General features: G+C 41.7%; 1 protein-coding gene across 1 annotated transcript in view; it reads left to right on the top strand.

Moving 5' to 3' along the window:
- SEMA3G (semaphorin 3G) overlaps positions 1-26,221 on the top strand; it is a 99,803-nt gene that overhangs the window by 8,571 nt on the left and 65,011 nt on the right. The window lies entirely within an intron of this gene.

The following is a 26,221-nucleotide window of genomic DNA, read 5'->3' as shown; positions in this document are numbered from 1 at the left end:
GCAGCTTCAACTTCCCTCACACAGTAGCCTACAAATGGTTATATTTGTAGAAGGCCTGGCCATTGCAATTTTATCTATCCCACTTTCAGTACCTTTAGTTAAACAGCATTAATTTTCTCTCAGCTATCTATACAAACCATCTTTTCATCCATTCTGTTTAACAAAGAGATCTATGTATCTTGAAATCTTTCATACTGTCACTGTCTGAATTTAGCATCATTTTATGTTGTATTGCTAGAATTCATATATATAAACAAAATGTATTTGAAAGTCTTATGATTTTCAGACTGTTGTCTGATTATTCCATTTATTATTCTCATACATCTGTGGTAGATCATCCCTAACACAGATGAAAATTTTGCAAACATTTTGAAGTTACTGGAAAAAAACATGTTTTACTGATTTGGGGGGAGGGAATGGAAATTTAGGGGAAATACTCAATTTCTCAAATGTATACTCTACTTAATTTATCTTAATTGAAATATACACTCTACTCCAAAATGCTTCCCCACAGAGTTGTGAGGCAACCAGCAGGAGACCAGGGATTGGAGGGGGACATGGGGGGCAGCAGTCAATGGGAAAATCCGGACGTGATTTTAGTTCTAGGAATTGCTGCTGATTCTTGGAAAGGCGCAACACCACTTCTGGATTTTCTCTGAAAGTGGCATCACGCCATCAGCCTGATGGCCATTAAAAAATGTTTCTCTTGTGGCCACATAGGGTAGGGCAGGGGACGTACAACTGCAGCTGGGGGACCGGCAACCCTTTCCCCCTATCAGTTGTGGGCGGGGGGGGGTGTGGTTTGGAGAGGAAAACACATCCAGCATGCTTTCTGTTCTAATTGTGCTATATGCACTTTCACAGTGAAGGCCCCATGTACCTGCAGGGGAGAGGAGAGTGGAATATCCCTTCCCCTGTGAGTCTCTCTGGTTTCTCATTGTTTAATGCTCTAGATTGGTTTACATAAAAGATCTCCGTGCTACACATTTTGAGTGAGTAAAACCTTGTCTTAAAAAAACATTTCATTCATTCCAAAAGAAAAAAACATCATTGGATTTCCCCCCCTTCCCCTGACTCTTTTCTACCCCCTCACCCATTACACCTCTAATCCTTGCTCCCAAATGTAGTTGAATGAGTCTGTCTACATTTTTTATATGGGTAAGCAGTGCACAAAAGACTTCTGTGAGATCACGCATCATCATCGTGGTGAAGAGAGCGCCAGGCACAGGAACTGAAAGCATAAGTTCTACAGATGTAAAGGCTGCATGTAGGGTTGTCATGTCCCTCTTCATCACCGGTGATAGGTTTTTGGGGCAGAGCCTGAGGAGGGCGGGGTTTGGGGAGGGACTTCAATGCCATAGAGTGTAATTGCCAAAGTGGCCATTTTCTCCAGGTGAACTGATCTCTTATCAGCTGGGATCAGTTGTAATAGCAGGAGATCTCCAGCTAGTACCTGGAGGTTGGTAACCCTAGTTGCCTAAGGATAAGGGAAATGATAGATGACTGGGAATTAGATTGGCAGTTCCATATTGTGAGTGTGCAATTGTATAGAGTAGAAAGGGAGAATACAATCCCGCAAAAAGCATGGGCTGACTGCGCAACAATTTGAGGAGATGCCAAGTCAGACAAAAGTGTCAACAGCCAGGATTAACTGGACAGAGGCAAAACACTGCCCCACCCATTGGCGTTCTGGGGAGCATTGCTGGATGTTCTTTTCTCTTTCTGCGACCAGCTGCCTCACGTGTTCATAGTTTCCTTCACAGTGTGTAAGTGCACACAAGGAAGTAGTGAGTTTAGCCAGATAAGAGTAGCTTCTTTTGTGTGGGATCTTTTTGGTTTGTTCAGGTATGTGCATTGTACATGGCAAACATCCAAGCTAATTATTTGTTGGGGGGAATTTGGCCATCCAAGGGAGGCCATTGCCCCAGATGATGTTTTGGAAGACAGAATGGTCTCATTAGTTGCCAAAAGGGAAGGTGATATTCTTCCCATGAATGTTGTACACTTCTCTTATAAGAAGTCAAACCTACATCACGTTTTTGCACTCAGTTTAGGTATGAACATGTACCTGTGTGTGTGTAAAGTGCCGTCAAGTCGCAGCTGACTTATGGCGACCCCTTTTTGGGGGAGGTTTTCATGGGAAGAGACTAACAGAGGTGGTTTGCCAGTGCCTTCCTCTGCACAGCAACCCTGGTATTCCTTGGTGGTCTCCCATCCAAATACTAACCAGGGCTGACCCTGCTTAGATTCTGAGATCTGACGAGATCAGGCTAGCCTGGGCCATCCAGGTCAGGGCGAACATGTACCTACATGATAATTTTTCACCTTGAGGAGAATGGAAATGTGTCTCTGTGCCCCTTCTCCCTATGAAGGTAAGATGGAAGAGGAGTGAGTCTGAGCTTCTTGATGTCATAATAAAACACACTATTGAAGTCATTGCTTGCTTTCCACCCATCCTCCTTCCACCAAAATCAGTTCTAAATTCCGAAAACATGGTGTTCCACAGAACACAATGACGTGATGCATATAGATAGCTAGCTTGCATAATTACCTATTATCTTACCAGCACTTGGAAGTGTATACTTGTTATCCAGTTTTTGTTGTTTGTATATATCATTCATGACTGTGCATGTATTGCATTATATTCTTTGAAAAGTTGAGCTTGATGCTGCTTTTTTTGCCATACGTGTTCACTGTTTGATATTGCCTTCCCTATTGGGACACTAGTCTTTTTATTTGATCACCATCTGGAGGTTGGCAAACCTACTTCTAAGCCTTTTGACGTTTGTGGGCATAGAAGCATGTAACTCTGCTTATGATGGCATTGTAAATTACATGATCCTATCTTTAGCTTGGTTTGTCGTTTCAGTCTACATCTTGCTGTTCTTTTATATTCTCTTTATTTATTTTAAAGGGTCTTGGAGCTGTTTAACACTTTATTTCTGATGGCCTTTCCAAACTTCCAGAGGACCCTTGTCATTCTTCCTCTGGTAAAGGCATAATGAGATTTGTCCAAGGTCATCTACTGTTTATGAGAGAGATCTCACATTGAAAGCCACTTATTGTAACTCCCTACACTTTTCTGTATATTTGTTTCTTTGCTAGGAAGGCACTCTGTAAATAGTTTGCATAAAAACTGGATGGAGAAAACTAGAACATGTTTGGCCAAAGATTAAAAAAAAAACAACCTTGGAAGGAGGTTAGGGAAATCTTGATAACTGCTACATGGAGAAGGGTTCACTCCCTCCCTGAATAGGATTGCTAACCTCCAGGTACTAGCTGAAGATATCCCGCTATTACAACTGATCTCCAGTCGATAGAGATCAGTTCCCCTGGAGAAAATGGCCGCTTTGGCCATTGGACTCTATGGCATTGAAGTCCCTCCCCTCCTCAAACCCCGCCCTCCTCAGGATCCACCCCAAAAACCTCCTGCCAGTGGTGAAAAGGGATCTGGCAGCCCTGTCCCTGAATCATAGGTGCAGATACCATACCATAGCTCTATCCTGGTTCTCCATAAAGAAACACTATGGAACTATAGTAGCAGCCTCTGAATGTGTAGCAGATCCCAGTCTTAGGAAGGGGTGTGTGTGTGAAATGAGAAGATCATTTCACATTTAGACCCTGACTAGGACCAGAGGGGGCTGAATTCCAGTTCCATTTCAGCCATGCAGCTTTGTCCAACCACATTGTCTCAGCCTGATCTCACAGAGTTGTCGAGGGGGGGCGGATGAGGGAAGTAGAACCATGTATGCCACCCTGAGCTACTAGAGAAAGGGCAGGATACAGTTGAAACAGTACAGATCATCCTGTTTCTTTCAGCTCCTTGATTCCATGACACTGGGAGGCTAAAGAAGCCCCCGCCCCCAATTGCTTTAAGACATTGGATTCTGCTCTGCATCTCCCCTAGCTACAAGCTGCTCCCCATAGCTAACAGCACTTCTTTTTCTTCCTTGGATTGTTGCTGCCTCCAGTTGTTCTAGCATTTAAGCATTTAGCACAGAGGGCACGCTAGGATTATGCTTCAGGTGGCCACTAGTTCACACTGTTCTTTTGTTAAACTCTGTCCTGCAAGAATTCCCCGTATTTGTGGGGTGGGGAAAGTGAGTTTGTGCATTGACAAAACAACCACAGCTGATTGCCCCATTGGGGTTTGGAGCGTGTTCCCTGGCTAGTTGCTTGTGAATGGTGTTCTGATAAGGAATCTCAAGCCTCATTGACACTTATCTGCCGTGGAGGAAACAGCTGTTTGTGGCAGGCACTGCCAAGATTTTTTCCCACAGAAAGGGAGAGGTGCATAGGATATAGTATATACACTGACTTTTGCCAGACATAAACATGAAATGGGTTTTTGAAAATGTTATTCCTAGTAGAAAACAAACCCTTCCTTTCATAGAGAAGAACTGCTAAATCTTAAAAGTCCTGAATTAGAAACCAAGAAACTAACCCCAAGTTGCTCTGGATTGCTTCAAGTTTAGATGTTTGCTGTCCAAGAACACTGCAAGCTGTCCTGGTGAATTAAGTGGTCCACAGGAGCACAAAATTCAGATTAAGAGCTGCAAAAGTAGAGTAGCTGTATGGATCCCCTGTGTGCAGGGGATGGCTTTGATGCTTGAGCCTTGAGTTAAGTCTATAACTGCTATGTGCTGGTGCAGCTAAGCTGTGCTGCATGGCTGTGGGCGTACCTCAGGAACGCCCGTACTGCCTTGCGCTTCTCAACTGAGCCTGGGATATAGCAGGCTATATAGCACTGTGCGCAAAGCAGAGAAAGGGAGGACTTGTTGCATGAACAGAAAGGGAATTTTTAGCACATGTGCAGCTGAACGTATTTTAAGAATTAAGATATTTTGAGCAAGTAGTGTGATTTTTGTGCACTCCGGGAGGTTCAGTACCCCTTATGATCTGTCTTACAGAAAGGCTCTTGATCCATCAACTCCTTTTCAGGTGCACACTAGGCAGGCACAGTAGTCTCTTCTATCCCAAATAGTCTGCATTAATCTCAATTTAAATAAATTGTAGCAAACCAAATATATCCTAAAAAACTGGATTGGTTTGCAAAACTGTGTTCCATTTGCCTCGTTTGGTCCTTGGCTTAGGGTATAATGCCACACACTCCACCTTCCAAAGCAGGCAGTTAACTAAATAAGGTAAGTTAAATAAATAAGATCAGTTGTAATTCTGAGAGATCGCCATCCCCCACCTGGAAGCTGGCAACCCTACCCTGGCCTCCTGTTTCTAATCTCCTCTGAGTTTCCAGTTTTGTACATTTTGTTGCCTATCTTTTCAGGACCCTGGATCATATACAGTGCAATACTAAAAATAGTTCCTCCCTTCTAAGTCTTTTAAAGTCAATTAGTATAACCCAATTTAGGATTGCATGGATAGTGCTGTGCTTGGTACATTATACCAGTACCTGCAAACACTTTCTGTGTCATATCTGGTCATGATTCAAGGTGCTGGTTTTGACTTACAAAGTCCTAAATGGTTTGGGACCATCTCTACTGACCTATCTTATCACTATCTCTCTGCTCACTATCTAAGGTGACCTATCTGTGTAGTGGAGAGGTGTTCTTGGTGGTTGCTCCCTCTTGATGCTTGTCAAATCCCAAGCTTGAGTATATTTTGATGGTAACTGCAAATCCTTGTTTTGGGGTAGACTGGAGTAACGGGTGGTTAAAAATATTGCTTTTATCATGTTTTTGAATTTTAAATGTTTTATAACATTTTGATGATTTTTTTTCTTATTTGCTTTGGCTCTTTGTAACTAGGCGAAAAGTTAAGAAATGAATAGATGACCTCCCATACTCCTTTGCTATCTGCTCTCCCTTTTGACTCCACGAGGATTGATTGCCCTTGGTGGGCTCATTCTTCTTTGGACCTTAGTGCTTTTTGGCATGCAGCTCTGTTAATGCACATGAACCATTTCCCCTACTCTGGGACTGGTGAGAATCCTTGTCCTGAAGAGCCGTTAAGTGTATTGGGCCACATAATTAAACATGTGAAAAGCTGCAGTAATATTTCTATTAATCTCGTTTCTGTCTGAGAAGATGGCCTTTGGTTCAGTTTATAAGAATTTTCCCTTACAGTTTTAAAACTCTGAATGAGGATGTGTATGTGTGTGTGTGTGGGGGGGGAACCCCTCCCTTCCAAGTTTATTTTTTTGGGCTACCTTACATCCTGCTCTGTCTTTATAACATAGATCATAGGACATCCATAGTCTTTAAGAACCTTCTCAAGGGCAAAAAAGTGAGTAACGAAATCCAGGGGATGGAATTTAGTGATAATGTAGGAGAGGTTGAGTTAGCAATTCCCACAAACTTCCATGCCCAGACTGTGGTTTCCCAGACTATGTGGGGCCCTTGCCCTGGCAATCCCCCATTTGTCATGCCAGCAGTAGACTCTGATCAGCTCGTGGTCATGTTGTTAGATGAAAAAGAGACTGTTTAAGCAGAGCCAGGTTTCTGTCTTTTCCCCAAATACCATGGAGACACAATAATGTGGCTGGGAAAGGGGCAGTATGAGGTCTTGTCAAAAGCCAAGTAGAGATTTTGCAGAAGGAATGTGTCAACAGCACCCTGGTGAGCTGGAAGAAGTGGCTCTTTGCTTAGCGGTTTGGGTCTGTAATTCCTGACAGCAGCAGTCCTGAGTGGGGTGAGGGGTGCTCTGTGTGTGTGAAGGAGCTCTGGGCACAGAGCCCAGGCTCTCCTCATATTGGTAGATTAGATCATGAAGAAAGAGACCATTATTTTAACCACAATGAACAGGGCAGATAATAATGTTGAAAACACAAAGTCCTCTTGGGAAAGGCTGAGTCCTTGTTTCTGCTGAACCAATAGCGTAGCTCACCTGTAGACCATTGCTCAGTTCAGCCTAAGAACATAAGTGCTTGATCAGATTAGTAATCCAGCATACCGATTCACACAGTGGCCAACCAGTTGCCCTAGGGGGCATCCCCACACCTCTGGTGCTGCCTTCAGTTCAACATACTCCTGAAGCAATGATCTAATGGTGATCAACAGAAAACTGCTGATGGTTGGTGCTCAACAGATGCTTCCATCTTTTTGCTAGATTTAATTATGCATGTTGCAATGAGCTATGAAATTATGTGGATCATGAAGCATAACACAGTAGCTCCTGTTGCAAGATGAGGTGTGACTAGATTGTGAAGCCCTGGTCTAAATGATGTAATATGAATTTCCATGGAAGCAATCATCTTGTCTCAGTGGATTGGTCTTGGAAGGGTATAGGAATTCTAGTGAATCATGGATATTAGGCACAGTTAACATGATGAATGCATTACAGTCTCACTACCCCAGAAGCTGAAGGAACTTGCAGTAACTTCATAGCGATGGACGTCTGACATGGCATCTTCATCACTGAGGTCACAATCAGAGATGTGGAAGGAGCCCTTAAAAAGTTATCATTATGAATGATGTCAGCTTCAATGAAATTTCTGGTAATAAATGGATCCTTTCACAATGGATTTGTGATGGGGAAAGCATTTAGCTCTCCATAATGTGCAAAATCTCTCGTCGTTCTTCCCAAGAGGATAGATTTCATGGAATCATCACACTCTGGAGAGGATCTTGGGAAATCTCAGAACCTCACTCTCCTAGTTGACCCTCATCCACCCTTTTTACTACTTCCATCATTAATCTCTTTCTCTGGTGACAATACTTGAGCAAGAGGAAAGACTTGCCAGATTAACACAAATATAAAAGCTCCCTATTCAGAGAGGAACTTGCTAGGGGAAGTTTTCTTAAACAACAAAAGGCTGAGAGCCTGTGCCAATGCTATTCTGAGGCAGGAAAATATTATTTCTGTTCAATAATAGAAAAATAAATGGCTTCTTCTGAAGTGGAGCCATGTGAGGCTTATGTTCCCTATAAACTTTCAGGAATAGATAGGCAATTACATGATTGGGAGCAGACCTAAGTGATTCAAGAGCCTTCCCAAAACGATCAGTATGGATTGTGAGTATTTGTTGCAGTTCAGACAGTTGGCTTTAATGTGGTAGGGTTATCCCATTTTCTGAGCACTCAAACCACAAATTTGTTGTTGTTTTTGAAAGTACTATTCCCCCTACCAGTAATTGCAAATACATTGTATTTGAAGGACTGTCTCCTTCCATATGTCCCTATGCGCCAGCTACGGTTGTCAGGCAGCCGTCTGTCGGCTATCCCACCACATAGGGTGGCCCCCGTCTGGCATCAGCCAGGGCCCAGACCTTTTCCATCATGGCTCTGGCTCTGTGGGTTCCCTGAAAAGGCGAGAGGGGGTCTCCTCCTTGGAGATTTTAAGGAGGCGCTGCAAAGCCTGCCCGTTTGCCAAGGCTTATGAGGGGGTTTGAATAGCAGGCATCTTTTAAGGGGGGAGAAGGGAATGATTTGGGGTTTGCTATTTTATTTTTTGTTTTAACTGAAAATGTTTTTAACTATTATTGTAAGCCGCCTTGAACCACAAAGAAAGGCTGGATATAAATGTTTTAGTAAATAAATAAATAAATAAATAAATAAATAAATAAAATGTATGTGGATAATGTAAAAGTTAAAGGCACCTGTTTGGTAGTGTCTGTGACATAAATGGTGACTAGTACCACAGTTCTCTCACAGAATTGTTAAACCCCTGTCTCTCTGCTATTTATTGAATTTTTGAAGATTTGAAATTATTTTCTGGAGGCGTTCAAACTACCTAGTAAAGACCCAGAGTGGGGGTTCTCTTCCATTTGATCCTCACAACAACCCTGTGAGGTAGTTTAGTCTGAGATTGTTTGACTGGCCCAAGGTCATCTACCAAGCTTCCATGACATCGATCCTGGGTCTCCCAGTTTCTAGTCTGATTCTCTAATCGCTGTGCCACATTGACTTTCATTATGTATATACATATGTATAACCAAGTAAATAAGAAGATTACCCTCTAGCTTCCTGTTATTCTTCCCATAAGCCTCCCATCAAATTAAGTGGTTTTTACATTGGATGAAGAGCCACGTAGATGCAAGAAGTCCCCTTTGGCTGGAGGAAGGCCATTTGAAGAATGGTTGGATCCACCTCTGTAGGAATGATGCACAAGTGGTAAAATGTGATGGATTATTATTATTGTTATTACATTTAATTAAAGAAGAGAATGATGAAGCTTGGGATAAAGAAACAGAAGTGGCTGTTAGCAATCAGACAGACTTCTCTTCTTTATGTACAGTATATACCATTAGGTTCCCTTCTAAAATATCTACCTGACATACCATTCAAAAACATAATCTTCCAAACTAATTTTCAGGTGATTGGAGGAGAAAACCTTTGTATACAGGAGAGTGTTTTGTTTTCTGTCAGGAAACAGGCAACAGTTTGCCATGACAGAAGTCTGAATGTTATATCACATCCAGCCAGTGTGATCACATTTAAAAAGCTTCTGGTAGTTTTAATTTCAATTAATTGCAGTGCTGTTGTTTTTTTGTTGTGGTTTTTGAAAAAGCTGGACATTCAGACCCCAAACTTTCACATTCTAGACTTTCATCTTTATTATTGAAGTTTCATTTCTCATTTTATGCCCTTCGTTTGTATACGCTTACGTTCTGTGGGAATGCATGGGAATGAGGACGGAGGGCAGGGGTCTGCCTCTCTTATGAAACAGCTGCAAGACCCCTGTGCTGGTCCACTGCTCTTCAATAATAATCCTCCGTGAGCTGATGTGTAAGGAAGGAGACTGGATGCCATAGGCACAGCAGGAGGAATGGAGCCAGGCCAGACGGGTGGCAGCTGTCGGAGAACGTTGCTTGCTGGGAAACTCTGGGATCAGCCCCTCACGAGTCAGGAGGGTCTACTACTGTCTGGAATCTATTCCTGCAGTGGGAATTGTAGTTGTCAGAGGGAGAGGTTAGGTGGTACACGGGAGGGGCCTGGGGCTAACGTGCTTGTTCTTTTATTTGAGGCAGTGCCCCAGGAATAGAGCGGAACAGAACCTGGTTTATGGTTTCTGCACGGAGGAAGTCATGCTGAGGCTACTGCCATGCTGGAGTGTCAGGTGTTTGCCATAGTATGCCATTTGGTTTTGTATCATTTTGCACTAGTTTCTTTTACAGCTCTTTTTTTTTTTTTTTTTTTTTTGCAGCGGAGACATATGTAAGCCTTGATATTTGTGTGTATTGTGGTCTCTGTATGAACTTATAAGTATGAATATTGTTTACACAGGGGTGAGAATGGTGTTTACTATAAATAGAACATTATTTCATTTATAATTTGTTTATTTAGTAGTTTTTGAGTATTTTAAGCACTTCAAACAACTTAATAGTAATCCTCAGCAAAAGACGCTATGGTAGATCAGTATTTTTGAACTCCACATTGCAGATGTGAGGCTGAGAGGTATGGGCTTGTTTAAAGCCATTGCATTCTATTATTTATTTAAACGTTTTGCCCCATTTTTCTCCTGTACTGAAGAAAAGTGGCTTGAAGTGGCTTAAAATGAAATCCACATAAAAATTAAAATTTAAACGAACAACTGGATTTGATTTCAGTAGCACCCTAGAGACCAACAAGATTTGTTCCCGGGACCCTAGAGTCCCGGGAAGGGGGACGGTGGGGAAAGAGAAGGAAAAAGGAGGAAAAAGAAGAAAAATATATATTTTTAAAGACCCGGCTGGTCTTTAAAAAAATATTTTTCTTCTTCTTTTTCCTCCTCTAAAAACTAGGTGCGTCTTATGGTCAGGTGCGTCTTATAGAGTGAAAAATACGGTAGTTATCTCATATTGCGACTTGACGGCACTTTACACACACACACACACACACACACACACACACACACAAAACTAGTTTTGAGCCTCCATTGAGCTGCAAAGATGGCAATAACTGCAAACTAGAGAAAGATTGAGCCCTATCAAGAAGTAATTGGTTTAATTGTATCTGGCACATTGTGTTGTTAAAAGAACTGATGTATTATCCAAGATCTTAAAAGAAATAATTTTCAAAGTGCAGATAAGTTTGACTGACAGATGTTATTTACTATGTTTGGGAACAATCAGATATGAGATAGTCTTTCTGTTAGCTTTATAACTATTACAACTTGGTTTGTTTGGTCTTTTTTTCTTGGCATAGAATGATTTTTACAACAATAAAATACTATATTAAAAAACAACAAGAATATGCATACCAGCTCTTGGCCTTGAGACTGAGGTGGAACCAAAATATAAAGAGCATAAGACCACTTGAAAGAACATCCTAGCAATAAAATTTCTTTCAGTGCTATAAAGTCCTTTTGAGAGGGAAATGCAGTGACCATGCAAGCCGAGGACAGGCTGTTCTGCCCAGTGACCTTCCAGCGATACCACAACTGGAATCAGAACAAGAGCCATCCATTTAAATTCACTGATGTCCATCCCCAGAGCCTGCTAGGTTCTTAACAAAATACCATAAAACTTTATTATAAAAATAGGGGCAGCATGCCCAAATGTCCCCCCTAGAGCAGAAGCAGAAGTCAAAGAGAGAGTGTAATATGAAGTATGAAGGAGAGGTCAAATGCTGAATGTGACTGCTAAGCAAGGACACAATAAGTGATGGAGGAGAGAGATGTCACTCCCCTCTACCTTAGAAGGGGTGGTCATATATGATCAGTTTTTCCCCTCCTTGTTAGGGTTGACAGCTTTTGTTTTCAAAAATTCTGGTACTTAGTCACCTCTAAACACCACAGACATGGTTGACAAGGTACATACTATAATGGTGTTGCAGCTGCTAGCTAACCATTCTTCTGATTGCTGCTGGTTGAATAGCTCAGGGTGATCAGTTGATAAGAAATTGTTTCTTTATAAATGGGGATCACTCCCCATCTTTGGGAATGCAATACCCAGGACAGCTTGGAAAAAGTGACCCCCTCAGTAGAAGGAAAAGTTGTTTGTAAATTACACAGAATTTAGTTTCTAGATGTAGGGAGGCAGCTTGGTATAGTAGTGCAATCACAGTAACACTTACCTGGGACTAAGCCCCATTGAATAGACCTGAGTAGGATTCTGAGTAGACCTACTCAGGATTGCTGTTCAAATGTTGGACTAGAATTTGGGAGAACCAGGTTCAAATCCCCACTCTGCCACGAAGCTTATTGGGTGACCTTGGGCTGGTTACAGTCTTTCAGTCGAACCGACCTAGATAAAATGGAATGTGATGTACACCACCCTGAGCTTTTTGTGGGAAGGGTGGCATACAAATGTAGTAAATTAATAAAATATAGATGGAGTTTAGGTGGAACAAGGGATGCTGTGTGCAGGGCTGCACGTTGTGCTCTGAAGATCTTCCGCCTGCTTTAAAAAAGCTGGTTTGCCTCTATTTATAATTAGTTTATTTCTGAACAAAATAATTAATATCATGGCACCATGAGTCTCTCTCATTTGCCACATTTACCACTTCTTTCCTTTCTTGATGTCAGCAGTTTTGAATTTATGCATAACATCTGAAGAGTGTTATCTCCTGTCTCTGGGAATTATTTTCATTGCTCCTCCTTCTCCTTTGCAAGTCTCTTGTTTATGTTCCTGCCCTCCTCTCTCTCTGCTTGTTCTCTGTTCTGTTGACAGGATGCTTGTTGTGGTCCCCAGCTGGGTTATAAATGTTTTTTGTGTGTGTCTGGTCTCTCACAGGATCAGGTGACTATGGCCCTGTCAGAGCCCAGCCAGCTTTTCTTGAGAAATAATTACAGAGCCCAATGCAAATAAGCAAAGAGTCAACTGGAAATAAATGACACGGCTAAAGAAAACAAAACTGGGATATGGGGAGGGGGGGTGTTGGGTTCTTAAAGTAAACTCCATCTATAGGAATGGAAGATATATATGGATGGGAGGCTTTGGGAGATGAATGAGCCCTGAGTGAGGAGGTGGACGGAAGAGCAGCCAGAGGAAAGGGATACTAGACTGAAGCTACTAGTGATGAGCTCCAGTTCTTTTGCAAATGTCATCTATCCTCATTGGTATCTGGTTTTATTATATTAGAGAGCAGTTTCCTTCCTTCCTTCCTTCCTTTCTTTCTTCCTTTCTTTCCCCACCCTCCCCAGCAAGCCGGCTCAGGGCGGGTAACATCATTTTAAAAATACAACAACATACAATATAAATATACAGTAAAATCCATAATAAAACCATAAATAAAATTCTAAAAACCTAACATGATGGCGCACAAGTCTAAAAAGCTGTAGGGACCGTACAGGCGGCAACCCTTTGCTTTTTTTTGTTCCCACTAAGGGGAAAGGGGGGCAGTAGATGGTATAAATAATATGAGTAAATATATTTTACACGGAGGTCCATGTAAGACCTCCGTGGGTTCATACGATGAGTCCTTTTGGACATGGCTACAGAAGCCGTTAACGCTGATGGAAATATCCTAGAAAAACTAAGGAGTGCTTTATTCATATATTGAGGACTGGCAAGCTGAAGAAGCACACGAAATGTGTAAATATCTAGAATACACGTTCTTGCTGTCTTCATATTTCACATCGGTTCGTGCTATTTTCGTTGTTCACCAATTCATCGGACTCGTTGAAGACTCCTTTCACATGGAATTAGTCATCGTTTTGGACAGATGTGTATGCACCAGGCATTTATTTCTGGCCTTTATAATATCATCATCTACTTACCTGCTGTTGCGTGCGGAAGCTCTCCTGGTTCCCTTGGTGGTCTTGGGACTGGTCATATTTGTGAATTCAGAGTTGGTGTATTACATACCTTATAGCACAGCCTATGTTTAGGATTTTCTCGTTGCTGTTTCTGTGAATTTTGTATGTATATGTCAGCAATTGTTTTCTGAGTAGGTTATTAGTAAACATATATTGAATAGCTGCTTTGTCTTTGAGCCCTCGTGCTGTATCTTTAATTAACCTCCAGGTACTAGCTGGAGACCTCTTGCTGTTACAGCTGATCCCCAGCTGATAGAGATCAGTTCACCTGGAGAAAATGACCACTTTGACAATTGGATTGAATGGCATTGAAGTCCCTCCCCTTCCCAAACCCTGCCCTCTTCAGGCTCCGCCTCAAAAATCTCCTGTCGGTGGTGAAGAGGAACCCGGCAACCCTAGGTTCCCATAAGGAGCCTCGCTGCAGCTGCAGTTTCCAGATCAGTCTCGAGGGCAGTCCTACATAGAGTAAGTTACAGTTATCCAGTGGACCTCCCCACCCCAGAACTGGTGAAGGTAAGAGGTCCACTTGGATCATCAGATGCCTTGCATGCTAATAAGCCATCCCTGATGAAATACCCACACTGATAACAGAGTTCCTCTCTGCTCTCTTTAACTGGCCCTTTTCTCTTCTTCCACTCTTCAACCCTCTGTTCTTTATGATATAGTCTGCGCAGTATGGATTAACATTACGTGGATGCTGGGACTGATTGGGGTATATCTATTTGTAGCTGTTAGTACTTTGTTGCTATATATACTCAAATATTAATCTGACTGTTTTCTTTGTGATTTAGTTCCTCTTAGTAAACTTTCTCTGATTGTTTTCTGCCAAATCTCTGTCTTCATTTCAACCTTGCACTGGAGCCTCTTCACTTTGTCAAAGGATCTGGAAGTCAAGTCCAGGTCTGGGCACTAACTAACTCTAGCTGGCTGTTAAAATCTAAGTCAGAAGATCCTGGTAGTACGGAAAGGGAGAGACAGCAGAGGAGAGGTTTCTCTCCCTTGTTTGACTATTTTGTGTGACTGAGGTCAGTTTAAAGTCTTATTCATATCTAATATACATATGTACAAACCATCCTTGGTAACACCACCCTCCCTTGGAGGTACAAGCAAGTGGTTAGAGTGATAACCAAGCAACACTACTTCTCTACATTCATCCAGTCATATGCCTCCGTCTCTGACAATTTTTTGTGTCGCTCCATTAAGTGAACAAAAGAACACTCTCCCTTCTAAGACTTGTGTTACCTGCTTTGGCTCTATCCTCTTTAGCTGTGCTTTCCACAAGGGGAGGAAGAGAGTGCTATCACTGGCTTATATTGATTTCAGGTGATTTTCTCTTGAAGCAGGTAATGTGTAAATTGGCATAAGCCACAGGTAGCAGAGAGCTCTCACTATAATGTGTGGGGTTTTGCGGCATGTGACACAGCAAGACTTAATCCACACGAGTGTGTTGTGGTTTTTGATATTGGCAAGTATTTATGACTCTTCTGCAGTGTGACAGCCAGGTTTGCAAAGAGCTGTGACCCATATGCCTTTACTGTTTTAATAACTTGCTTCCCTGTTATATCCCAATTTGCTGTTGACAGCCATGAAGAGGAGTAAAGCAGGACTTCTTACGAGGCTTGGCAGCAAAGCATGAAATATCTTTCCTTTTATTGGAATTAGAATGTGTAGTCTATCAAACCCATTCCAGATGTGTGGTGAAGAAGGCCTGTTTGCTACAAGGAGACTGCCCAGTGGGAGGAAAAGAGGCCCGCATAGAGGCATGTTAGTGGAAAAAAAATTCCAGTGGGTTGAGGAATATAGCAGAGCAGGATGACCCATCCTTGCTTTCTGCCCCAATTTGAGCAGCCCCATTCCACAAAGATACAATCCATGCAGAAAAGAAGCCAAACTGAGAAATAGAAGCAGCTGTAGCAATTGGAGATTCTGCGGTGGTGTCCGTGGAGAATAGTACAGTAGGGCTGTATCCGAGTGATTCCATAGAAAGATATTTCTTTGGCCCAGTTGAAAATTCCACTGGGAGCATGAGTTCCACAGATGGTTTCAGCTCCTTGAATGATGGTTGCTTGATGATTATCATCATACTACCTGCATACCTTCACGTAATTAGGAGGATTATAGCCAGGGCAAAACGCCAAAGGTGTTTGTTTTATTGTTTACAGCTGCGGCAAGGCAGAGAAGGATCTAATGTCTGGCATGATTAGAAGAGTTCCGTCCTCCCCATGCAAAATGGAATTTTCCTGGTGTATATCCTTCAGGCTTTGTAAAATTCAACTGTAACTAGCCCATAAAGATTAATGATAAATGGTCCACCTCATCTTCAGACAAGTAATGTAAGGGTGAAAGCTTTTGGACAGTATGGCCACAATGGATTCCGAATGTGCAATCTTCGAAACTTCAATTGCTTGGACGTACAGGCAGCATGTGGGAATGAAGTAAAATCAGGTTTACTTTTAGCCTTCAAAGACAAGTAAGAGTTCTAAATCACTCTATAGTTTTTATCATCATCTGTGCCAAGGTAATGAACATGGTCCAGGAAGACCTGGGTTCAAATCCTTTCTTAGCCATGCTTCTTGATCATGCATCCCTTCTAAAGCACGTTTAAAATCTCCTTAAATCATTGCCACTTTTATCTTTCTTGTCACTCCCCTTATGGCAAACACTCAGAAGTTTATTCCTGGTTTTCAGGAATGTGGTACCAAAGCAGCCTTTGAATAACAGGATAGTCTTGTTTAAAAACATTAATACTTCATAGCATGAACAAATTCAAAGTCTGTCAGCCTCTAGATCTGCCTTTACACTGGGCTATTCTGAGCTGTTTCTGTGCTGAAATTCCTGGAGCATAGTTGAAGACCAGTTAAGGAAGGGCACAGAATAAAGTTAACTGGTGATGATGGAAAGAAATTAACTCATAAAGAGGTGAATGTGAGAAACATGCTCAGCTCTTATTTACAATGCTGCAACTGTTGCCAGGTCCCTCCGGCTGGTGGTGAAGAGGGACCTGGCAACCCTAGAATGTGCTGTTGTTATGGGTGAATAGGGTTGCCAGGTCCTTCTTTGCCACTGGCGGGAGGTTTGTGGGATGGAGCCTGAGGACGGTGGAATTTGGGGAGAGGAGGGACTTCAATGCCATAGAGATGAATTGCCAAAGCGACCATTTTCTCCAGGTGAACAGATCCCTACTGGCTGGAGATCCGTCGTAATAGCGGGAGATCTCCAGCTAGTACTTAGACGAGGTTGGCAACCCTACGGGTGAAAGACAGACTCCTGCACACGTTGTTGGAAGGAATGGACTGTACAATGTCACTTAATGCTAACACAAATTTTGGAGTCTCAGTGGAGGGCAATAGTTAGTATAGGGTAGATAGGGTGCTCTCTGACGTTTCCTTTGTCCACTCCTGCTGCTGTTCCTTTGTAACCCAAAATGCTATTCTCAGGGATTCTGTCCTTCCAATGCCCTCCTCTCTCTCTCACCTCCTCTGTCCACCATGAGGGATGGACATGCTTTCTACAATCTCTCCCCATCCTAGTTTAGATAGCTAGCTAGAAGCCTTTACTCTGCCTTTCCTATGTAGTATGGAGTCCTCTTGCAATAAAGAACGTCTATTTATTTTCTAAGAGCAAGTCTAAGTGTGAACTTATTCCTGAAACAGCCAGACTATAGGATTGCACTGTGTAGAGACTCAGCTCTGTTTTCACATGTATCAGATAGACAATCCCTTGGGGGATTTATATTCTCAAGTCACATGCTTTATTATTGTTATGCCGTGGAACTAATGTGTTGCAGGACTGACACAAATCACCTCCACCTGGCAGGGGGTCACAGTTTATGTGAAGCCATGAAACTTTCTTCACCTTCATTCCCCCCCTCAGCTGTCCTCTTACCACTAAAGATGTGTCTGCTCTAGTGATTCTTAATCTTTAATCCTTTAATCTTTGCATATTGCCCACTAAGTATGCCAAATTATCAAATGCCCTCCCAAACTAAAAACTGGGTCATAAAGACAGCCCTGAAGACATCGCAACTTTATTTATATAGGTATGTATATGCTCACCATCCCTGTAGCTCCCTACACTTGCAATATTTAATAGTAGTTTGTATACTAAATAAGCAGTTCTGCCTCCTGCCAAAAGAGTTGCAGCGATACTCGAAGCAACAGCAAGAAGTATTATTGTGTTTTTTTGGTGTGTGAACTGTAGTCAGCGTTAGCTTTTTAAAGGCATACCCCGCCTTTCTCCCTTATAGAGCCCAAAGCAGCTCACATAATTTTCCTTTCCTCCATTTTATCCTCACAACAACAACCCCATGAAGTTTGTTAGGCTGAGAGGGTGCGACTGGCCCAAGCAAGCTTCCATAGCAGATTGGTGATTTGAACCTGGGTCTCTTAGATCCTAGTCAGACACTCTAACCACAAAAACTCTGTTGACTGTATTGACTTACACTGTGTAATCAGCCTTGAGTCTCACTGAGAAAGATGGACTATAAATAACATAAGTAAATATAAACAAATTTCAAATAGCATAAGGATATTCAGGAGCTAATCTGTGCCAAGATGATCCAATTCCCTTCATTCTTGGCACTGCAGGTCCTATCATCATCCTGAAGCTGGTGGCGAATTTTGAGACTCCTAGCTTCATTTTTTGATATGTTATGCTTGCCACAAAGAACCTTAGCATCCATACCAAATAGCATGGAGGTGGGGTAAGGTTGCCAACCTCCAGGTGGTGACTGGAGATTTCCTGGGATTACAACAAATCTCCAGGCAATTGAGATCACTTCACTAGGAGAAAATGGCCACTTTGGAAGGTGGACTCTATGCCATTGAAGTCCCTCCCCTCCTGAGGATCCACTCCCAAAATATCCAGGTATTTCCCAACCCAGAGCTGACAACCCTAAGGTGGGGGTTTGTCGACATAACATGAACTGGGAGGCTTCAATTTCCTTCATGTTTGGCACTGCAACTCTTGCAAGCCTCCTGAAAGTGCTGGGCAATTTTGACATGCCTCGCTTTATTTTCTGATGAGTTATTCCTGACATGGACAGACATATCCTTTTATTAGAAGAAGAGTTGGTTTTTATATGCCAAGTTGCCAACTTTCTCTGGCACTTAAGGGAGAATCAAACCGGCTTCCAATCACCTTCCCTTCCCCTGTGAGGTAGGTGAGGCTGAGAGTGTGTGACTTGCCCAAGGTCACCCAGCTGGCTTCGTGTGTAGGATTGGGGAAACAAATCCAGTTTACCAGATTAGCCTCCGCCACTCATGTGGAAAAGTGGGGAATCAAACCCCATTCTCCAGATCAGACTCCACCACTCCAGACCACCGCTGTTATTATGGATGCATACAATATTCAGATCTCAGGTGTACATTCAACGAGACCCTTGTGCCTGATGGCTGTCAGCCAATTTCTTTATGTTAAGACTGAGCCCTGTTTGTTGCATGCCACCTTTTGAAGGATTGGTAGGAAAAAACGTGTGTCTGCACCAAAGACGTCAATGAACAGCAGTTACAGGTAAGTGCAACTCTGTTTTCTGACTATCAGAAGCGACTGCAAGCAGGAAGAAGGGGCTGTCTACAGTCATACAATCCCAAGTGCCCCCCAAAGTGCTCAGTGGTTCTTGGTCACTGGTAAACATTTTGTGACAACAGCAAAAATCTGAAGGCATATTAGTATAGTGAGGATGCTGGTGATCCACACACTAGTTTGTGTAACACTAGTTTCAATAACATGGTGCTTAAAATGTCTGACTGGAGTTGTTAAAGAAAAGGATAAGCAGATCCATAACTAATTCAGTCAAATTTGTACCAATCAATAAAATGAAACATATTTTCTAAATACCATAATTTCCATAAGATTCCACAGCAGAATCATCCAAATTAATACAAATTATTATCAAAAGCTTGTCATTTTGTGATATTTTAATTAGTTCTTTAAAAATTCATTTTGAAGAGTAGCTAATGAGGGTGTGGTATGTTAATGTGGAACCATCGTATCTTGAAGTGACCTGTTAACATGTGGAATCCAAAGCTAATCCACATGGCTATTAGCTTTGGATTCCACATGTTAACAGATCACTTCAGGATACAATAGTTCCACATTAACATACCACACCCTCATTAGCACATTATCTTGATACTTACAGGACAATGATTAGCACATTGCCTTTAATACTTTGCAGGACAATGACTCAGGTCAAACCCAACCCCCTTCTGACTATATATTACTCTTCCTACACACTTGACACTGAGAGACACTGTCCTTCAGTGTTACTCCTCTGAAGATGCCTGCCACAGCTGCTGGCGAAACGCCAGGAAAGAAAATACCAAGACCACAGTCACACAGCCTGGATAACCTACAAGAACCCATAGAGTTTATTTTAATGGTAAAGTGGATTAAGACCATGAAAGCAGCACACACAAAAGGTAGGGGGTTTCTTCATTGAGGGTTGCCCAGATATGCCCAAAAAAGGACTTTAAATTAACCGAAAGGGAGGGGGATCCAAAATGGATTGAGAATGACTGAATATGCCCCAGGTGTGGAATGTAGAGAAACTTAAAAGTCAGTTAAAAGAGAAAAGGAGGATAGTTTCTTAAGCCCAAAGAGTGTAGAGAATCCTGGTGGAGATTTGGGGGGGGGGGGGACATTGCGGTGGGATTTCCTAGAATATATTGCACCTTGCAGAGCTGGCTTTTCAAGGAGCTTGGTGGGAGATCCCACCATTTTTTTCCACCCATTATCATTAGGACTAGGGTTGCCAGGTGGGTGGTTTTGGCAGGCAGTTGCCCACCAATCCACCTGGCTCCTGCAGAGCGGCGTGTGTGCACGCACACATGCATGCAATCGCCCTAGCCCCGCCCCCTAAAACCTCCCGCTGATTGAAAGGGGGGACCTGGCAATCTTAATTAGGACTCTTGCACATCTATCCATATCACTTAGTCCAACTTGGCAGAATTCCATGAAGTTCTTTCCATGGAATTGACTAGTGAGGCATTAATAGAGCAAGCCTTTCAATAAAGTTAGTTACTGATAATTTTGTCTGAAAATGTTGCAGTGTACCTCACTGAAGAAAATAACCCAAAATTCAGCCTGTATAAAAGTAGGAATCATAATATTGATCCAGTATTAACACTAAAGAATAGCATCCACATGCTTGTGTTTTGTAGATAAGGGGACAAAGATTTGATATGTGTATGTGAAAGGGGTGGGAGAGAGAATGCACTTCAGATGGAGTTGATTATACAGCAATGTTAGGACTGATCTTATTCCCTTTCCCCAAATCCAGGAGGATTTCCAGTGGCTGAGCATGCCAAGAGCTCTAGGGCCTCAGTTACTCAGACAGTGGATAAAGAGCTTAGTAGTCAATTTATACTGCAATCTTATTATGTGAGATTGTAGAAGAAGCTGTTTCCTTAACTGGGATGTAGCTTTATTTAAAGAGCTGTGCACACTGATGGCCTAAGGGTGTTAAACCACTTATTCTGGGAGATGTTTCTGTTGGGAGATCTTTAGGCTTTTGAATTTTCCCTGTTCCTTGTTTTCTGAGGCACTTGCCTACCAAACTGCATCTTTATCTCTATTTATACTCTAAATTGAAGTGAACATTTGTTGATTGCCTTGCTTATAGAGATTACTGAAGATTGAGAAGATGGCGAAACCATGGTCTACTATTGCTTTGCTACTCTGATCCATGCCATGAGGCTGCATTGGACAGCACCTCTATTTTAAATTTGAAGTAGCATAAGGGTCGAGAAATGAAACCCTTACCTCATCTCCATGTGGCCCTGATCAGAAATAGCTGTAAGGTTAATATTTTGAGAATATGATCAGGTGGCTCCAGATGAACAAGTTGAAACTCAGTCCAGACAAAGTGGAGGTGATGCTGGTAGGGAAGGCAGAGTTGTTGCTGGGGTTTGAGTTGCCATTGTTGGGGTCCACCTTTTTAAAAAAAAGATCAGGAAGAGCTTCGGGGTGTTCCTGAACCCAGCACTGATAGAAAAGATGTTGATATCGTTACTGGGAGTCCCTGTTTTTCTGTTGCATCTTGCACATTGGGAGATAGCCTATTTTACTTTGCCAATGTCACTATACTGAACCATGCTACCACAATTTGTTGGGCTATTATAATTCACCCTACTTAGGAATCAATCAAGGAAGATATGGCCTTCAGTTTGCAAGACCTAAGAAAGGCTGTGAACAATAAGAGATTTTGGAGGTTGTTAATTCATAGGGTCACCATAAGTTGGAAGCAACTTGATGGGACTTAGCACGCTCACATACTTAGGGCTTCTAATGATGATGACCTGGAAGCTCCAATAAAATGCAACAGCCAGATTAGTGACTGTTGTTGACCTCCAGAAAATACAGCATCTGTGTTTCAACATCTGCACTGCTTATATATTTGCATCCATTCCTAATTTAGAATACTGATTCTTACCTTTTAAATTCCTCGCAACCCAGGGCTCGCATCTAAGGGATCATTTCTCCTGGGTGACCACTCCATTAATCACATAACTGCTTCCCTAATATACCCTTTTGATGTGTTCTGTGTCAGTTTGGGCAAGAGCATTCTCAGTCCAGTGCTTTGGAATGGTGTATCTGGAGAGATGCAGAAGGCAATATCCGTTTTTCACAGGGCTTGCAAGACTGATATCAGACATCCTTCTTGGGAAGCTGATAAAAGATTGATTTAATTGGCATATAGCAAAGGCTGCTCACAGTATTTTGTAACTCTTGGATAAGATGGTATTTTCATTAATTTCTTGCAAGTTTGGTGTTGCAATGTAAGCTGCCTCGAATCCGTAAAGAAAGGTAGGGTAAAATATTTAGATAAATAAAATATAACCTTTGGATTTGTGGTCTCCATTTTGTATTGTGTTGCTGGTCATGAGGACATGTTTGTAAGCACCTTTGGTCCACATAGGGATGGTAGGATATAAATATTGTAAACATTAAAAAATGGGTCAAACCTGTATCTGTAGTGATGTTGTTTCACTGAGACTCATCTGGGTATATTTTGTCTTTGTAATTTGCAGTACAATTTTTGAAAGACTGTCTCCCTAGTTAAGTGTCCTTGTTCAAATCTTGCATTTATTTTGTGTCACTTTTTTGACCAAATGCCCAGCTGTGAGGTAGGGTCTGGGGCGAATGTGTCCCTGGACATGATCTTGAACCCACTGCATTTTGAGAAGCAATCCTGTAAATCACTTGAACTGCTAATATTAACAATTTTAGGTACTTGCATTTCCCTAAAACACATTGTCCACATTTTGACATTTATATGCAAGAAATTCTAGCACATAGGAATAGCAGAAACGGAGTAGTAAAAACTTGTTTGGGTTCAGTTAGGCAGTTCATGTGTACATTTCTTTTCCCCACAAGGCCCCAATGCTGCCTGTTTCCCTTTACTTATTACACCATAGTTCTTATATCCTTCTAACAATGCTTCACACACCCCAGCTTTCAGCAGCCTCTGATAAGTCCCTGTCCCTGACAGTCTAAGGATAGAATGGAGATAATCCCTGTCACACTGATGGACTTCTAAATAGAGCACTTATCTTTACCCTTTTTATCAGCAATAAATAGCCCTCCTGTCTTCACTCCTGGATAATGACGGCTTCTTCAAGTCATTCAGATAGAGTGCTGAGTGTTCCGAGCTGCAGAAACTGCTTGGTGACCTGGGTCTCCTGTCTGGGCATAAAAAGATAAGCCTTGCAGGCTGGTGAGATTAATTCCCAATGGATTATAGCCAATAGCCAATCCAAACCAGTGCTGGACTCATACCAAAGCCAAATTGCTTTGTTATTATTCCGAGTAAGATGGAAATTTGAGCTGATGTCCAGGTCTGTTTTCTGCTTTATCTAGGATTGCCCAGAAGCCTGTGGGAAAATGTTCTTTACCTTTAATAGAGGCTTAATGTGTGCAAATGAAGCTTTTTATGGCATGGAGGTAAATATCATCACCCACTAAATAGCATTCCCACTAAGCCTCTATTAAAGAGACAGGATGCTTCCCCCCCCCCCCCCAGGCTGTTGGCAACCCTAGCTTCATCCAGTTTCTTTGACACCCCCCCCTACTTATTTAATCAAGAAAATAAACGATTTTACTGTAGAACAGCCTGACCTAGATGTATATCAGAAACCTCTACCCTGTGCCCCGTTCATCTATTCGCCACTGAATTAGAGTTTGATAACTTCATGGAGTTAATAAGACTGCAGTATTTATCCAGCTATGTTAAAAAATCCAGACTTCTCATTAGCGTTATACTTCTTGCTCTTGCCCCAGTGCAGTGGCAGTATCTATTTATTTGTATAACTGGTCTTCTTTCCATCATAGAAGTCAAGGAGGCATAAATAGTGTTCCAAGGATGTCTCCCATCAGATACTGAGTACCTTGCCCATTTAGCTTCAGCAGGGTCACTGCATTATGTGTCTTTCACCCATATCTGGGGACCAACAATAACTTCTTATGAACATGTAATGGGTAGGAGGAGATGATGGCTATGAAGCAATGGGAGCAGCCTGCTTATTTGTCCCTACCCCCATTGGAAGGTCATGAGTTTTATATTTGATTAATGTAAAATGTATTTTGAGGTTGAACATTCCTGTGTTGAATGATTTGTGGCACAGGCTGATCTGTGGTGAAAAGATTTGGTTCAGTTGTTTAGTAGAGGGCTACTCTGGATGGGTTTTTTGGTATGGTCCAATTATGTGATTTTATGAGAACGGATTGAAACAGACACACACACACACACATTCCTAGCAATGTTTGCTCTGTAACTAGTGTCCATTAATGGGGTTCATGATCCACAGACTGCGATCACTGATGAAGTGTCGCGGTCCGTGCCGTTAAGGTAACTAAGCTCTTAGAATTGACCCCTTCCTGAAAAGGGATATTTTATCTTATTCAGCCTGCTACCCACTAAGCAGGGTTCAACACTTTCCTCCTCTTGCGAGATAGACTTTCTCTTGAAATGTTCCAGTAAAAATATGAAAAGAATATATGAATAAAAATACTATTTATTTCACATAAAGTATATGCATGTAAATGGTTACAGAATAAAAACTATATTAGTTAGTTCAACAGGAACAAAATACTATCTTATGTATGCAAGCAATATTAGCAATATCAACAATCTCTATGACTCTATATAAGAGTTTTCCAAGTATATATTTCATTCAGGAAATAATACAGTTTACAGAAATCTTGTAAAATAATGGTTAGTGCATTGAATAAGTATTCTAATTCAAATTATTTAAATATAAGACATACTTTACCCAGTCATGTCATTGCAGAGTTTCTGTAAGGATTCTATAAGTTCACTTAGAATAGTTAGATTTCCTTCAGGTATTCTCTAAGTATTACTCTGTTATTTCAATGCCTTTAGTAGTTGTAAAGGTAGGAGAGATCTCTTTGGTTCCATACTTTCATGTTAGAGCTGATACTATAGCTCTTCCAGCAGTCTGTTTGTGACTGAAGGCATGAGACCATAGAGTCTCTATATGTTTGAGGTTTATGGGTCTGAAGCCCATGTTCAGATTAGAAAAGGCTGTGTGAAAGCCATCTTTGAGTATGCTTTGCTGTAAGCATTGCTGTATAGCTAAGAGCCACCTTGATGGTTTAGCTATACTGTAATTAATCAGTATTTGAAGCTATGTGTAAAACTTAACATTATGTGTAGAGTATAAACTCTATTTGGCAATCTCTCTGACAGTGTCAATCTTTAGAAAGTACTGAGTATAGTTCAGTTTAAGAGCTTAAGGCTCCATGGATCTCCATCCATGTATTCCAATTATATGTATTCCAATTGGAGTAATTCTATGTGTTAGCCATTGTTGACTGCAATGCATGTTTATGTATGCATGTGTATGTCAGACAGTTCTGTGTGAGACCTCAGTCTTAGAACTGACTGCAGAGTATATTCAGTGCTTCCTCCTTGTGTAGAGAAACCCCTGGAATACGCTCTGGTAGTGGGCTTCTTAGAGAAGCTGTATTTACATCTTGTCTGTCAGAACTAGGAAGTCTATACATAAGATAGATCTTACGAGGACTTATATTTGGCCAATGGCTTCTATAAGTTCTCAGTGACACCATACTCAAGTATGATAAGATCCATACCCTTATAATCCTTAGATTAAGGGTCTTCATCACATATTCAGGATGAAGCATTGTATAGACAGTTATTCCCGACAATCAGTCTCAGAGAGACAAACTGTGTGGTATAATATCTCTCTCTGTGAGAGTTCTCCAGAAATAGAGACAAGTATAAGTGATTGTTCCTAATTCACTCAAGAATCAGGTTCCTAATTCACGCAAGAATTAGGCTGCCAAGGTTTTACATCTTTGGTAGATGGAGGAAGTCCATAGGTCACTACGTTTAGACCATCAGGAACCTCTCTAACCTGTAGTCAGAGAAAGGTCTCTATTTATACCTTTTCAGAGCCTTTATCTTGTAGATGTGCTGGAATAGGTCCAGTCAACTTTGGTTCTAGAATCCCTTAGCTAAAGCATTCTATAAATAAACAGTAACTTAGCCAGTAGTTCATCAATAGGCCTTATAAGCAGTACTATGCACTTGACTGCCATCTGC

This window comes from Euleptes europaea, chromosome 1 (assembly GCF_029931775.1).
Source record: "Euleptes europaea isolate rEulEur1 chromosome 1, rEulEur1.hap1, whole genome shotgun sequence".
Lineage (NCBI taxonomy): Eukaryota > Metazoa > Chordata > Lepidosauria > Squamata > Sphaerodactylidae > Euleptes > Euleptes europaea.
The sequence above is the reverse complement of the archived record's forward strand: the minus strand, read 5'-3'. Positions and strand labels throughout refer to the sequence as shown.